Source organism: Notechis scutatus, chromosome 6 (genome assembly GCF_049901735.1).
Source record: "Notechis scutatus isolate UNSWTSFEM ecotype Mainland chromosome 6, rNotScu1.2, whole genome shotgun sequence".
Taxonomy (NCBI): domain Eukaryota; kingdom Metazoa; phylum Chordata; class Lepidosauria; order Squamata; family Elapidae; genus Notechis; species Notechis scutatus.
The window spans coordinates 52,687,188-52,703,395 of NC_142014.1; the positions used below are offsets into that span (position 1 = coordinate 52,687,188).

Consider the following 16,208-nt stretch of genomic DNA (forward strand, 5'->3'; position numbering starts at 1 on the left):
AACAGGTGCATTTCAAGTGAACTTCAGTGCCAAGCAGATTTATGGGCTAGTTGGTCTCACTAATTTCAACACTTTATGCACCTATCTATCCAGCAAATTGTGAATTATGAAGTCATATCTAGATTAATAGGTTTGGGTGCATCAAACTCTGCATAGGAGCAAATTATTCAATTTATTTATTTAATATTTAATTCCTTTTGAGTTATTATTTGAACTTCCATGAAACACAACAGAACTTGCTATTACAAAAATTAGCAGAGATGGAGGAATATAATCTTCTTTCCAAACGGCTCAAAAGATATTTTCACACACAAGCTTCTTAAAATTGAAAGATAAATAGTTCTACGTTTTTCCTAGTGTAACTCCTGTTTTTCTTAAAAGAATTGTGAGAAGCATATTCCAAATTCCAAAACTATTAATTTTCCTTCCCTTGAAAGTCCGGGTCTCACATTTTTTGCAGATCTATCATGAATAAATTATGCAGGACTTTTCCTAAACTAAGATTTTTGTGAATGTACAGATTATTCCTCACTGTGCTATTAGTCAAGACAATGGTGATTAATTGATGCAAATAGCACATATCAATTTCATTTTCTTTTTAAATGGAATTGTTGAATTTATTACTTCTCAATAATCTCAAAAAGGAAATGATTCAAACAATCAAAATTACAGTTATTAAATACTTACATACTGATTTTCTCCAGTAATCCATGTGTTTCATAATTAGTATTTTTTTAAGAAAAGCAAAAATGCATGAAAACTTTTCTAAGGAGCAAAATAAATTATCACTAAATAATCTGTTACAAGTTAACATTTTTATTCTTACCCATTCAACAGCCATTTTTAAAATTTTGCTAATGGAGCCTTAACTCAAAGAAATATCCTGTATTTTATACCTTGATACTTTTCAAGATAGCAGTATCATTTCACAGATCTCTGTTATCTATTTGATAGAATTATAGAAGTGAAACTTCTTTTCCTCATGAGCCTGATTCATCTAAACTGGACAAAAATATAAATAAGGCATCTTTATTAATTTTGTTTCTTTAGTGAATGTTTGTTAATTGCTGTGCATGTATTAAGAGAAAAATATATACTTCCAGTCCAGATGTGACAAGGAATAACCCCTTTCTTCTATTCTCATTTTCTTTGCCTATATAAAATAATTAACTACTGAATCTAAACCAGTCTGGAATCTTACAGATGTACTGAAAATGCAATCCCGAATTTCATTAATTGTATATGTGTACAAAGAATGAAGAGAGCCAGTTTAGAATTAGTGTGAATATAGCAATATGTGCTTCACTGCTTGGACAAACTGTCTTATTTATATACTATTTATTTAGAATATTAAGTATCCTATGAGTGAGCTTGTTAAATGTGTCTGGGATGATGTTTATCAAAATGTTGATTAAGTACAAATGGAAAAGTTTATTATACATTGGTTTGGAGAATGTGGAGATAGTGGAGTTAGTGAATAGGCATGAATTATAAAATGCTTGTATGACTATGGAGTTGAAAGAATAGTTCCTTATAATAAAAGCATGGATGAGAATAAATGGGATGCTTCCTGAAATTATTACTGAAGATGGGAAATTGATGGAGAAATTGTAGGATATGGCAATATGCATGGAAATATAGTAATGTATAGTCTGTTTCAAGGAATGAATGTCTGTCAGAGGAGCAAAAATGGTTGTATATAAAAACATGTTCCTGCCAATTTTATAGTATGAAAGTCAATGTTAGGTATGACAGGAAAATGTAAAGATGGATGCAATGGGATCAGTCAAATTAACTAGAATGAACTATGGAGTGATAGATTGCTCTCACATCCAGATGCAGTGGGAATGGGTTACCTACGAAATATGTGTGATGAAACAAGAAAAGAGCGGGTCAAGAATCCATGGGTGCTGAGTGGGTTGAATACAAAGGTGAATGAGCAGAACAAAATGCATTGATTGAGATGGCTTGATCATTTAAATAATGAAAACAGACAAAAATCAGAAAAGAAGATATATGCTAGAAGAATGAATGGTTAAGGAGAAGGGGAAGGCTAAAAATACATGATGAGAAGAAGCTTATGATCTTATCAAAAAGAGAAATTTAAAGAACCAAAAGTAATGTATGAAGTTATATATGGAAATGGTGTAAGTAATGATCGTAAGTTTAGAAAGATATGGAGAAGCATAGTGAATAGCGCTGGGGTAAAACAGCTTTAGATTTCCTACCTTAAAAAATTATTAACTTCATTTTGTTTACTTGTTTTTTTTCTGTGTTTGTGCTTAGGCAAATGTTATTCCCTGAAAGGAAATTGTGTGTTGCATATGCTTGCATGTTCTCTGAATGTAGCTGAAATCATAACAATTGCCATAAAAATATTACAAGGTCTGCACTAAAAAGACACTTTGGATATCAGATTTATATTGCCAGCTGCTTACTAAATTCTACTTAGTATAAATATTTTTATTGTACATCACCCAGAATCATGTTTTGTGAGATAGGTGGCCATATAAATATAATCAATAAATATTGAATAAATAGTAGCCATAGCTTTCGATGAGCCTAAAAAATGTGAATCCAAATGTCTTTGATATCAGTGCTAAAGTGACATATTTAAAAAAGGCCATAAAGATAAAAACAGTTGTTCAGGTAAATAATTCAAAATTATGGCTGTTTTCACAAATAATTGAAGTCTAGTATTTCTTGACTGCACGATCATGGATTGCAATAAGGAACTCACAAGCAAATTCTTCTATATTTAAAAATCCCCACACATGTGTATTCATACAGGAAGTGAACATTCCAGGCAAAAGGCTAGGCTCTTTGTGTACTTATTTTGCTATATATGAAAACTTCCTGGGATGAAAAAACTTTCCATTCTGTTACTTGATTTGCAATCTAAGGTAGATATGATTAACTTCAGATTTACTACTTCATCTTTTGTTTTCAGGAATGAGATTGAAGAGTAAAACTACAAATCAAAAATATTATTCTGTTGTGTTCCAATTCCTACTGTAAAATTTTTAATCTTTATTTCATAACTATTGTTTTGAATGGCTATTGACAGAAAAAGGTAAGATGGAAACAATTATTTTAATTGGTTAAATGATCAATGTTTCCTAGATTTCTCATAATTTTTTACTTTGGTTTTCTAAATCACCATTGGAGATCATTCTCATAATTTTTACATAACTCTTGAGATTTAAAGAGACAATTACTTTTGTCCCACTAATTATATTTCCAAATGAGTCACTGTTTTGAGTATCATTTCTGACCAGAAAGTATCAACGTCAGGCCATTAATTCAGAAAGAAACATAAGACACAACATCTTGTAGTAAATCATGCAGAAAGGCAGACCCATTTTTGGAGGGCTTTCTAGAGCAGTGATGGCTAACCTATGACACGCGTGTCACTCATGACACGCCGAGGCACTTTGACTGACACGCCTGTTGGTGTGGGGAAAACCTGCACATTTAGAGGCTGTCTGTGCTCTGCTTTAATCCCTGCTCCCTGCTTGTTGCGTGGAGGCGTGGTGTCACCGCTGCCGCAAGATCTTTGCAGCAGAGAACCAGTTTTAACCGCCATAAACTGAGGTTTGTCAGTTTCATTACCTCAGGAACGCTACAGGAGGAAAGGAGATCCATGAGGTTCACAGCCCTGTAAGGTGGCCTTCCTATCCCCACATCCTGAACCTGCAGCCCTGAGACCAGGGAGACGAGTTTCACAGCCCTGTGTGATCACCCCAGCCCAGTCTGTCATAAACCAAATTATTGATATTTCTTGAAGTGACACACGACCCAAGGAAGGCTACACTTTTTCCCGATTTTCGACACACCAAGCTGAAAAGGTTAGCCATCACTGTTCTAGAGGCTCTGATTAACAGATGCATTTCCATTCTCACTAAAAAGAATAGTCTTCCTAGTCCTTCAAGTAGTCCTCCTATGGCACAAGAAGATGCTTAAGAATGAGTAGAGTAAAAATGAAGCTAGGGCTCTCTGTGTTAAGTCACAACAGAACATTTTCATTAAATGCTGTAAATTTATTTGTTTCATGTATCATCAAGGCAATGTTTCACCTGCTCTGAATTATCATGCTAGACAGCTATTAAAAATACAGGAGGAACCCATGAAGAGATGGCACTGATATATTCAACAGAACTTCATGGATTTTTTAAATGAATGTGCTCTTGTTGTCAGCCATGCTAAACTCATGAAGGGATAGGAGATTAAAAATTAATGCTAGCCAGTGAACCCCTAGCTGAGCTGGAAGTAGTACTAAAGTGCTTCCAGACTGGTTCCTAGCAGTAACAAAGATATTGTGTAATTATTGTGCAATAATTCTCCCTTTTCTGTGATGAAGGTTATCTGCATCTACTGACAGTTCCATAAAGGAGGTAAGTTAATTTTATAATAAATGTCTTAAGTATCTGCACTATCACCCAAGAAAAATGAGGCATTAGAGGTATATAAACCTAATAAAATGTCTTCTAGGAAGTCAGGCTTTTGATCTACCTCACAAATTCCTACTTGCTCTGCTTAGCAGCAGCTGTTTTCCCCATAATACCTATTAAAAGGTTTTTATAAAGCTCAATAACTTCTGATTTCCCCGTTATATTTAATGTCACATTTTATGTCTGTCTTGTCCTAATGATGGAAAATAAACACCAACTTTTCCTAATTTAATTCTCAAAACTATCCTGTAGTAGACCAAAATACAGAGATAGAGAGCAATACCTAATGAATGCCTGGTTCAAACAATAGTCAACTACAAACTAGCCTACCTATTTGCAGCATAATATGCAAACACAGCCAGTATAGTAAGCTTATGCTTCTGTGTCAGGAGAACTTAAGACAATGATATTGAATAAACCATAGTTTCATTGAGCATGTTTGTAGCTAATGATTGTAAGAATACGGCCAATGATTAAAATCAAGTGATCTACCCATTCAAAATACAAGGCTTCCATTTATTATATCACATTATTTCTTCACCGCTTCACTATAATCTGAAATGCATCAATACAATTACTTCCTAGTAGAGATAAGAGTAGGAGACAATGACTTACTTTGACCGTTGTCTTATAACATCTTATGTGCATTCTTAATGAATATACTTATACTCTATATATACTTACCCAGAGTAAATCCTACTGAATTCAGTATGTATTGGAGCCATACATCATGCTAAATCATACAGTTGTACTTTTGGTTATGAGTTAATGTCTTGTGTGAACCCACCCCATGTGCAAATATTACAGCATAATCATAAGCTTACATCAAAAGTAGATTGTTTCAGAAGTATCAGTCTTAAAGGAACAGTATATTTTTATTACCTTGCTTCACAGGTTCTGCAGAAACCACTGCTATCTATTTATAAAACTAGCCTTTAGTAATGAAAACCAAGAAAAAAAGGCTTTAAATTCTAACAAGAGCTCCGTAACATAGCTGTTGACTACAAGCAACACAAAACTGACAGTCACTTAAAGAGTTACTGATATTCCAAGTTATAAATAGTCAAATGCTTGGGGAAATAAATAACTTCACAGAGAAGGGATTGCAAAATGGTCACCAAGTCACCAAGATTTCTCCAAGTGAGGCATGGCTACACTAATTGTTATGAGCCTATGGAGTTACCATAGCTTATAGTAGGGATACCTGATTAAGAAAAAAAACTCAATGACATATACAGCTTTAGAAGTAAGGATAAAAAGTGGCTTCAAAAGGTTTAGAATATGATCCCACACCCAGATCCCTGATTATTCCCATACACACACCTGAAGGTACTTTTGCTGCTGTTTTGTGCTTACCTTTGGCTGCAGACATAAGAAATAGAAATGGAAGAGAATCTTGCAGTCCCTACTATCAAATGTACAAATACAGAAGATACGTTGTCAAGGAAAACTGACTCTTTAGTGCATATTTGATCTAACCCATAGATAACTCCTCACCCTTAAGCTTTCTCAACAATCCTCCACTGGTCTTACCACAACTATGCTAAACTTTGATAGGCTCTACCTCTTCCTCAAAACAGTATTTCTATGGTAGCTGGGTTACAACTGCAACAATCTACAAAAAAAAACTTGCTTTAGAGTGAACAATCAAGCCTCAAGTCTTCATAACCTGAGTAAGCATTAGTTATTAGCAATTGCTGCTTCATTTATTTCAATGGAAACTATTTGATCCTAGTCAACACTACTCATACCTCCTATATATAGCTGAAGAAATACTTTAAATGTAATGCATACTATTCTCCAGGAAGTGCAAAACCAAAAATCTATTGAGCACTGATTATTCCATCTCCTTGTTTACCCCTTAATGTTCAGCTGCATAGAAGTGAAAGACATTACTATCAGATTATGCTTATTATTTGATCAAAACTATATTTTGAAGATATAAAAAGACAACCCTTGGAACTACAACAATGAGAGAGGGGTAAGTTTAGGATCAAAATATGTTGGTGTACCTCAGATGAGTATATGTCCATCAGACAAATGCCAACTTGTCCAATTGCCTTCCATATATTTTTGGGCTTCAACTTCCAATTAGCTATCCTACTCACTGGTCAGGACATAAGTCCAACACTGATGAAGAGTCTTAAGTTGGATATATTCCATACTCTCAACAGAATAGCCAGACAAGAAAATGAGGCAAAGCAAGTTGTTTATTCCTACAAAGATCAAATACCTACAAGGATCAGTATAGGAGTAGAGAAAGACTTCCAATGTTTTGGTCTTCTTTTCCCAAATCTATCTACTGAAGTCAAAAAGCTACTATAATTCCATGAACTGCTTTGTTTCCTTTTCTTTTAGGATTGCTATTTTTTTTTCACACTGAGCCTTCTGCATTTTGTACTGGGGCAGAACTTTAGCTACATGACAAAGAAATTCAGCAGCTGAAGCTTTGCTCAAAACAGAGAAAAGTGGTGGGGGGGAAAATAAATGATCAAGATTTTGTTTGTCCCATAATTGCAGAAAGCTTCTTCCTATCACAAGAAGCTGCTCACATCATTCAGTATGTCTTCTGCAATTACCAGCCATTTTAATCAGCATTTCTCTCTTGGTGCTTTGTGGATATAGCACAGCATAGGAATATATTGCAACTTATTATACAAGGATATATTTAGAAATTCCTGTATATACATAGAATTGTATAATTACATACAGCATAAACATGTTTAGAAAAAAACAATTCTTAGGCATGCACAAGGCAACAATTTGCTCCTAACCAGAAAAATTATGCAGCTACCTGGGGACTCCAATTCTTGACAAACTTGATGTGGTTTTTGGTCTTATACTTGACAAAGTAACCATATTTTTATGCATATGCACATCTAATTTATCTGATCTCAAATCATCCTCATCTTCATCATAGGATATATCATGCAGTATCTATCTATCTATCTATCTATCTATCTATCTATCTATCTATCTATCTATCTATCTATCTATCTATCTCACATATTCTTTAAGGAAGGCCGTAAAGTAAATGAAGTGTGCTTAGAGGAGACCATAGCATTTAAAGTAGGCCAGGTTCCTGTCGACTCAGTGAAACATGATTGATGTCCAAGCAGCTGCTTCTAATGCAATCTGAGAAAAATCTGACTTGCCCACAAGCAGAGATGTCACTGGCAGAACAACTGGCCTCTGTCATGTTTCCTTTATATTTAAAGAATCCACATTAGGGGAAGAACAGTGTCAAGAGCATCCCAGCTGGAAAGGATATTCTACCTTCGCAAGCAAATCACCTTGAATAAAGAAATACAGATAGTAATTTGGTAGTGTTCCCATGGACTGTGACAGTCTTAGGCATCATTCCAAATCTACTGTTCATCAGCTTTCACTGCAGAAACTCAAGGATTCTCAGAGGGCATCAAGAACGGAAAAGGCATGGACTTTTCCTCCTTGACTGTCTCACCAAAAGTAACTGCCTTACTCATTTGGCAGTAAGATGCTACTACATTCTTCTTCTCCTGCTCCAATTATTCAGAGATTTGAAGATGATGCTAATAGACCTATGATTTGTTTGCTATATTCTAATTCATTATGAACTTTGGAACAGGTTTTGCAAGTTTTTGAACCAATGCAAGACCTGCTTGACCCAAGATTACTAGAATGACAAAAAAAAGAAAATGTGTATTCAGGCAATGATATTCTTGCTTTCCTATTTCCAGATCTTCCAAGTCAAGGAGGAAGGGGTAAGCAATATACTATTTATTTTCAAATCTGGCCCTAGATTTTTGGCTGATATAAATCTTCCCATACAATGTCATATCAGGCAGAATTGGTGTGATAGCTAAAATGTTGTTCTTCCCAAATAGGAGAAGCAGTAACAATGGAAATACTTTCGTGAGGAAGTTCCAGGTAACATGAGATCATGCCTCAAAATAAATGCTAAGGGTGTGGCATGGACATTTCATGGAATGAGGGCGTGACTAGAAAGCAGTTTGGTGCCAGTCCCTGTGATCCTGAGTTCACTGCTAGGAAAGTTATTAGTATTGGTGGCTGAGTCAGTTTTAACTGTGTAACTATGTTCCCTCCATTGTTTTAACTAAAATTGAAATTACATAAAAGTAAAGGGCAACACATAATTCACTTTGGCTGCTATGCAAGTTTAGATATATTCAATACCTGGGTGGGAAAACACCAGCAATCCCAAATCTGTAAACTAGATTAAGAAGTAAAAAAGAAAGAAAAGCAAAGTTTCCTAGAAAGTAAAGGTCACTATAGACCAGGGGTCCCCAAACTTGGCAACTTTAAGATTTGTGGACTTCAACTCCCAGAATTACTCCTCCAGTCATGTTAGCTCAGGAATTATGGGAGTTGAAGTCCACAAGTCTTAAAGTTGCCAAGTTTGAAGACCCTTGATTTATACATTCATCATGTGATGATTGAACTATTAAGTGATAACTGGCATATGTTTCAATCTAACACGAGAAATAAATTTATTTCATTGGCTATTGTGACTCTCACTCATGCTTTTTAAATGTTTGAATAGTTATGTCCTAGTCATTAAGAACTTATTTCTATGAGAAATGTCTACTTGGAAACCAACCCAGAAATTGGCCTTCTTCAGCATAAAGCTTTCCAGATGTATAAGTTATTCTGTAAATTGCTAGCCTAGCACGTCTGAAAAGTGACTGGTTGGCAAAAGCTGTCAGACACTTGTCGAACAGCCCTGGTATAAAACTATCATGAACTCATTAACTCCCTTAGGCTTGTCACCACCACCCTCAACTCTCCTCTATTATATGGAAATAATAGTAGTAATCTAGTTCCTGGAGCTGCTTTTAAGACTGCTGAAAGAACTATGTGAAGTACTAGGAACATATGGACAACTCTGCTAATCATTTGAGCTTTATTTTTTTTTTTTGCTATTCACTTCTTAAAATTTTTGCTAGCCCTTCATGAGATGATAAAAGGTTATTTTCAATGTGACTCAAATTACTTCCACAGAAAATCCCAGAAGAAAACAAGTAGTCCATTTTTTCTCTCTTCCATCCCTCTTCCTGGTTTGGACTCTCTTTCTCCATGCTGCCTAAATACATCTATAGCTGCAGCACACATTCAGCTTCCTGATTGCAACACCTTGGCTGTGCTAGTGCAGACAATCACATATCCCAGGCAGAAGCTGAACAATATGACAGGTACTTTGACAGAATCAAAAAGTAGACTGGTCAAGCAAGCCAACTCTAAAGCATTACCAATGACCAATGAAGGAAAGACACATAGCCTGGCTATTAAATACTGTTCCAGGTTTTTAAAGAATTAAGCTAAGGAAAGGGTAAGTAGGTAGGAGAGGACAGTCTCTGTGCCTGTTTCTTCTGTATCATTTCTGGGATCGAACTGACTCTGAACACTCATTTGCTGCCCACCTAATACTGCAGACTGGACACAAATGCACCACGAGTGGCATCCTGGCACAGGGAAGCTAGGAATACACAGGCCCTTTCTGCAGCACTGATGGCAACCTTCCTTGGAGTTTAAATGTCTTTCTAGAGAGGGAAGGCAAAGCAGAGGAGGTTTGTAATCAACCTTGGCTTTCCAGTTCATGAAGTTCCCAAATTCAGCCTGCCTTGACTAGCCAGGCAGCTGCAAGGAATCAGAGATCATCTGGAGATTTAGAGATGTTATCACAGGCACATGTATACACAATCGTTTTGGTTGTTAAATACCAAATAAGAAAGGGAACGCATGAGGGGATTTTTCAGTAGATCTCTAGGAGAGCTTCCTGCACTTGGCATCTTTGGAATGAATAGGGGCAAAAACCCCATTATTCTTGGCCAAGAAGGCCACAAAGGCTGCCGTCCATTATGGAAAGTCCCAAGTAGAAGAAAGCCAGGCTAGGAGGACTCATCCTCCAAATGCCTAAGCTTCAAGGAACTGGCCAATTTGGAACCATCCCCTTCCACCTTCCTTGCCCCTTCTCTGAACACCTCAGCACTCTTCTCCCAGGAAGCCTTCTGTTCTCCATCCCTTTCCTAATCCAACACAAAGAAGGTAGGAAAGGAGAGCTGGGATTGCACCGGTAGGAAGGGGCGCCTAAGGAAGAGGGCAAGGGAAAGGAGCCAGCAACGGGGGTGGGGGGAGACGAGGGAAGGCCCGGTGTGGGGGGGGGGACTGCATGGGATGGAACTAGAAGACAAAAGGGGAAATGGATGGGAAGGAGGCCGGCAAAGGTGACAGAATGGGAGACGAGGGGCAGGAGGAGTCAGTAAAGGGGTCAGGGGAAATAAGGGGTAAGGCTGAGATTAGCCGTGGAGAGGGAATTGAAGCCGAGGGTCCTTTCCCCGGGGATTGGAGGGGGGGGGGTTACTGAGCCTTCTCGCACTCACCCATCGCCTGTTGTCTTTCAGCAGCAGTAGCGGCGGCGGCGGCGGCGATTCCTCTGCCTCCTGGGCCCCCGGTGGAGAGATGTGGGGATCCTCAGCGACGTCTCGCCCCATTCCTGATTCTGGCAACCACGGCCGCCCCCCGGCATGGCTCAGCCCGGGTGAGAGCCCGCCACCTCCCGCCCTCCGCCCCGGCAGCAGCAGCAGCGCAGCCTCTGCAGGGGTGGGAGGGGGCGAGCCAGCAACAAACGGGGGTGCGGAGGGTAGCAGCGGCGGCAGAGCAAGCGAGCGCCCAGGTTGCTGGGGTTCCCAGCCGAGAGGGAAATCACTTCCCGCAGAAAAATAAAATAAATCTTCCAATGCTAATGATGAGGATGGTAATAATGATGATGATAATAATAATATGATCAAAGCTCCTCCCCCGTCTCCTCCTCCTCCTCCTCCTGGAAGCCTTGCACCATCCAAAGAGGGAGCCCGATGCTAACGGGAGTAGAGAAATCGGCGATCGGGAGAGCTTCGATTCCCTCCCCCTCTCCCACTTGGCTGTGGCGCGCCTGGCAGGTCAGCCGGCTGCCTAAACTGCGGCAGTCATTCAAAGCCGTGCGTGCAAGCGGAGCCCTCCCTCTCTCTTCCGCCCCCCGCTGCCCATCTCTCGCTCGGCCCCCGAGGCGCCTTCCCAGTCCCCGGCTGGCTTTCCCATCCCCTCCCGCCCTTCTCCGGTTTAAAAATATCCCGATTGTCCCCCTCCAGACGCAACGCAGGGGGCGGGGGGGGCGGGGGAATGAGCTTCTCGAACAGCCCGGGGAAAGGGGAGCGGAGGGAGGGAGCGGAGGGAGGGGGATTAAGTCACCCGAGCATCATTCTGGCCATCAGAGAGACAGGCAGGTTAGTGCGAGCGCGTGTCCCCGTCCCCCCGCCGCCGCCTTTAATCTTGAAGGCGCCCCCTCCCAGTTCCCAAGAACGAATATCGCAAATGGACGGATCTTGGAGCTCGGGTAGAAAACTCGAGGCTTTGGCTGCTGGAGACCAGCCCTCTTTCCCTGCTCTCCGCGCTCCTGCTCTACCTCCGCAATGGAAAGGAATACAAAGGAACGCCTTGTGGTCAGACGCCGGCGGGGCGGGGGTGGGTAGAAGGAGGAGGCCGACTGGTGGGCTTTGAGAGTGTCTGAAGTGGGCAGCCACTTTGGAAGAATTTTTTTTTTTTTAAACCACCGAGGAAGCAAAGGAAGGAGGTCAAGATTCATCCTTCCCCAAACACCTGAAAAGGTGCAGTGCAGGAGAAGGTTCCTGGCACCAACATTCAGAAATGCATAGATCTGAATCCCTTGTTGATCTCTCAATACACCGACAGAACAGGAACTCATCTGAATGTCAAATCAGGGCATGGTTCCCCTCTGCAGTTCGGATTCCTGGCTCTCCTGAAACAACAAACTGTGAGGGTATTTGAGGGATTTTCCCAATAGGCCATTCCTATTTCTCGGGGTGATAAACCTGCATCTTTTCCTTTCTAAGCTGAAAATCCAAACATTTTCCCTGCAAAATAGTTTTGTTTTTATTTAGGAATGTAATGTAAACACTGCACCTTCCACACACATGCACACTATTCTCAAACTACATAACTTGACATCACTATGAAAATAACCCTCTGACCCAGCTGTTGTGGGCGATCCCACAACCCCTTAAAATGCTGTGTGAAAAGGCAATTGGAAAAGTCTTGGGGAGCAATGCTTGTGACATCCCTGGAGAGAAAACAACTCCTTTCCCGTGGGGCTGTTCCACATGAGCTTCTGGTTTTGATGCAGATTTCCTTTTAGAAGCATCTCTGGTCTATCTTCAACTGTGAAATAGATGGATTTGAACTACAGGTTCCTGAGATGCCATTTCTTCCTAGCTCTAGCTATCAGGAAATGTCAGTGATCAGTCAGCAGAAGTTAAGAAGTACAAATACTCCAGATGATGTTTATTTGTCACTCGCTAATTCTTTTAAAATCAATGACAATGACAAATGAGCTCTGTCTTCAACAACTGCTGCAAGTGACTGGCAGTGCTAGCAATGAATCCAGTTTGATCCTCATGGTTGGCAGCACCCAGAAGCAGGCTAGAGACAAGCCAGAATGCATAAGGCTTTCCCACCCATTGGCACATAATAAAAACAGTGACAACTGCAGCCACATACAACCACGTGTCAGCAAAAGCAGTAGAAAACTTTTGATGCGCACAACAGTGATAGTACCAACAAAACACAGCTGGCAGAATGCAGTTTTCTTTCCAAGTTTAAATAAACCATCTGTGAAACATTTACTTGTTTTTTAAACACAAGTCTAGTGGACTTCCAAGAGTATCAAGCCTCAGAGATACAGTGCTTTAAAAAAAAAAAAAAAGCTAAACCTCTGTTGATAAGGAGCCTACATAAGGTATACAGATAGGTGGTTCTACCGAAATCAAGTGCCCAGCTGTTTTAACTATTTTCAGATGTGGCTCAGTAAAATAAAGACAAGAGTCCTGCCGTTTCAGCTGAATAATGGCTTCTAAGCAGATGGGAACCCTGAACAGAAGATGAGACGTGTATTTATATGTTTTATTTGCTATCACTTTGTCACATAAGATAAGCAGGCATCCAGTAGTTAAGATAAAGAAGTATAGAAATAGCCAAGCTTGCCCTTTGTGGCTATGGAAGGTTTCTTGGGGGCTTTCCAGGGCCCTAAAGGACTCCTCAGGTCATTGCACCATCTGAATATATGTTCCCTCGAGGCAATTATTAGGTTCCTCATCAACACAATCTTTCCAGCAGCCCACACCAAATTGGTCATAGAGGTCAAATCCTAGCAAAGAGAAGGGAGAGGTGTTGCCTAAAGTGGCCGGTGGGAGCTGGCCAGATCATATCCTCAACCATGTCGAGCAATTAGGCCATCCATGAAGGATTCTAGCTTGTACCCATGGCAAAAAAAATTGTGTCTGACTGAGGAACCCTGGGAATTGAAGTTGAGATACCTTAAAGTTGCCAAGGTTCAGAATTACTGTTTTAGAGGTATTTGCTACAAGAAAGGATAGGTAGCATGGCAGAATGTTTTCTTAACAGGGCTGAATGCTGCCAGTGTGAAGAAATAGCTCAATCTGCAGTTTTCTTTTGTGTTCAGAAAGTATAAAAAATTGCAAAACATCCCAATATAAATGAACATGGGGTGGGGGAAATCAACTCTATGCCCTCATAAGTCTGGCAAAGTAGGGAAAGCATTATTTAAATTGATACATAAGCTAATAAAATCATGATTTCAAAATCTGCCTACAGATTCTGCTTCCTCTTCTGTGTATCCCTTGCAGTAAATGCCAGTAAGGGAGAATATTTGTAGTTTAGGGTTGAAATGAAGGGTCCTTGGTGCTCTCTGAGCTTGTTTGTTTTCTTGCTGATGCTTCATTACCCAGCTAGATAACATCATTAGTGCTGGTGTTAATAAATGTTTACATTGCTTAGGGAACTTTATAACTTGGAATAATAAGGAATATTAAATGCTTACAAGCATGCATACAAACATACACTAATCCAGGGGTGTTAAACTCACAGCAGTGTCAAGTGATGTATCGGGACTTTTTCCCCCTTTGCTAAACCTGGCGTGGCCAGCACGTGATGCATCTGGCCCATGGGCCAGAAGGTTGACAGCCCTGCATTAATTGGTTGGATAAATAAACTCCTGGGCTAAGAAGCGTATGCTACAATGCACTTAGGTCTCACAAAGAAATGGGTGCTTTAAAGAAAAAATCCTCCTCAACTCTTTAAAGAAGGCACCATTTCATATTCAGTGCTTCTGTTTCACCAGTAAATGATTCAATGACTCCCAGTTTAACCATAAAATATTTGTAATGTTTACTGTATTGTCTTGAGGAAAAACAACCCCACAATCCACAAGCCAATGAGAAAACGGAGTATCCATGCTGAGCTATATATGTTACAGAGCAATTCCTATCCTTGCCAATAAATAAGTTACAGTTTCAGCCTTGGAAACTTGTATTCTCACTGGACACATCTGTGGAGATTCTCAGCCATCCAGGTCATGATTATCCCAAAGGTGCTTTTCAAAAGGCAACTGAAAAAAAAAAAGAAAGTCCAGTTGCCTTTTGAAAAGCACCTTTGGCTCTCATTGGCATGATTTCATGGAACTTTATATTGATGGCAAAAGCAGCATATAAATTGTACTTTCATAATCATCATGGAATGTTTGTCTTTCTAAAATCGCATTGCTGTGTACCATATTATTTAAATTAGATGTTAAGAAACAATAGTTGGGACCAAGAATGGTGCAGAAGTATTAAATGTCCTGATTTTAAGTGATCAAGACCACAACGGTTCAAGCAAAGAGAGCATAACGTGCTTGTGGTGAGTTTCAGGAATTTCTTGGAATTCACAATTCACAAAAACTTCTAGCAACAGGGCCAAGTGAGATAAGCTTGCCAATAAACCAAAATTATGGGACTGAGAGACAACAAAAGGATAGCAGCATCTAGCCACTTGAACCATTGTGGCCTTGATCATTTAAAAACGACATTAAGTTGGACTTGATGTTCAGAAAGCAGAATGATCTGGAAACTTCCGCCTTATTTGTTTAAGTCAGGGGTGTCCAACCTTGGTAACGTTAAGCCTGGAGGACTTCAACTTCCAGAATTCCCCAGCCAGCTTTGCTGGCTGGGGAATTCTGGGAGTTGAAGTCCTCCAGGCTTAATGTTACCAAGGTTGGACACCCCTGGTTTAAGTAGAAAAGGCAATGGTTCGTTCAAGCAAAATTATCTCCACCCCCATTCCCTGGTCACAAAGAATAATTGATCATATCCTACCCCCACCCCAGATGCTCTTCGGGGTGATTAATGGTGTACTCATTGATAATTCAATGTTGCTGTTTTTGTATTAGAGAATTACTTACAGTTTATGACTTGAAGAGAAAAGCAATGAAATGTAATCATAATCAAATAGGAGAAGGTGGCACCATGTCTTTTATAGCAACAGAAAGAACAGAAGCAGATGGTAGCTGAGGAATAAGCTCTTCTGGGAAAAGCATAAAAAGATGCATATTTATATACTTATCATTCTAAATAAATCATTTTTGTTGTCTAACTGAAAGGCTGTTTTATAAAGATCTGAGGACTGCACCCAGGATTTCCAGCAGCTACCCACTGCCCTGAGGCTTACAATTGTGATCTGTTCAACCCTTTGTTCAATGCACAATCTGCCATACCAAACTGAATATGCAACTTCCTCAAGAAGAAATATTATCTTCTGTTTATTTTATTTTTACTGTAATGAAAGATGGCTAACCATTTCCCACAGCATTTCTATTTTACTGTACCCATACTTTGCCCAAATCTGAATTGTTTGACATTTCCCTCCTAT

The 16,208-nt window shown here is 39.5% G+C and overlaps 1 protein-coding gene and 1 long non-coding RNA gene across 5 annotated transcripts in view; one reads left to right on the forward strand and one right to left on the reverse strand.

Annotated features, from left to right (window-relative positions):
- The window catches only part of MGAT3 (beta-1,4-mannosyl-glycoprotein 4-beta-N-acetylglucosaminyltransferase), a 46,087-nt gene extending 35,123 nt beyond the window's left edge, over positions 1-10,964 (reverse strand). For 2 of the 4 annotated variants that reach the window (XM_087968298.1, XM_087968297.1), the window contains exon 1: positions 5,334-5,465. The gene's annotated coding sequence lies outside the window, so the exon portion shown is untranslated. Of the gene's footprint in view, positions 1-5,333; positions 5,466-10,831 lie in introns of those variants that run through there. The other 2 variants (XM_026694853.2, XM_087968299.1) reach the window with 2 other exon arrangements.
- On the forward strand, positions 10,297-11,194 carry LOC148130222 (uncharacterized). The gene is made up of 2 exons (XR_015750113.1): positions 10,297-10,524; positions 10,853-11,194. It is a non-coding gene; the product is annotated as an uncharacterized LOC148130222 (long non-coding RNA).
- The last annotated feature ends 5,014 nt before the right edge of the window (positions 11,195-16,208 follow it).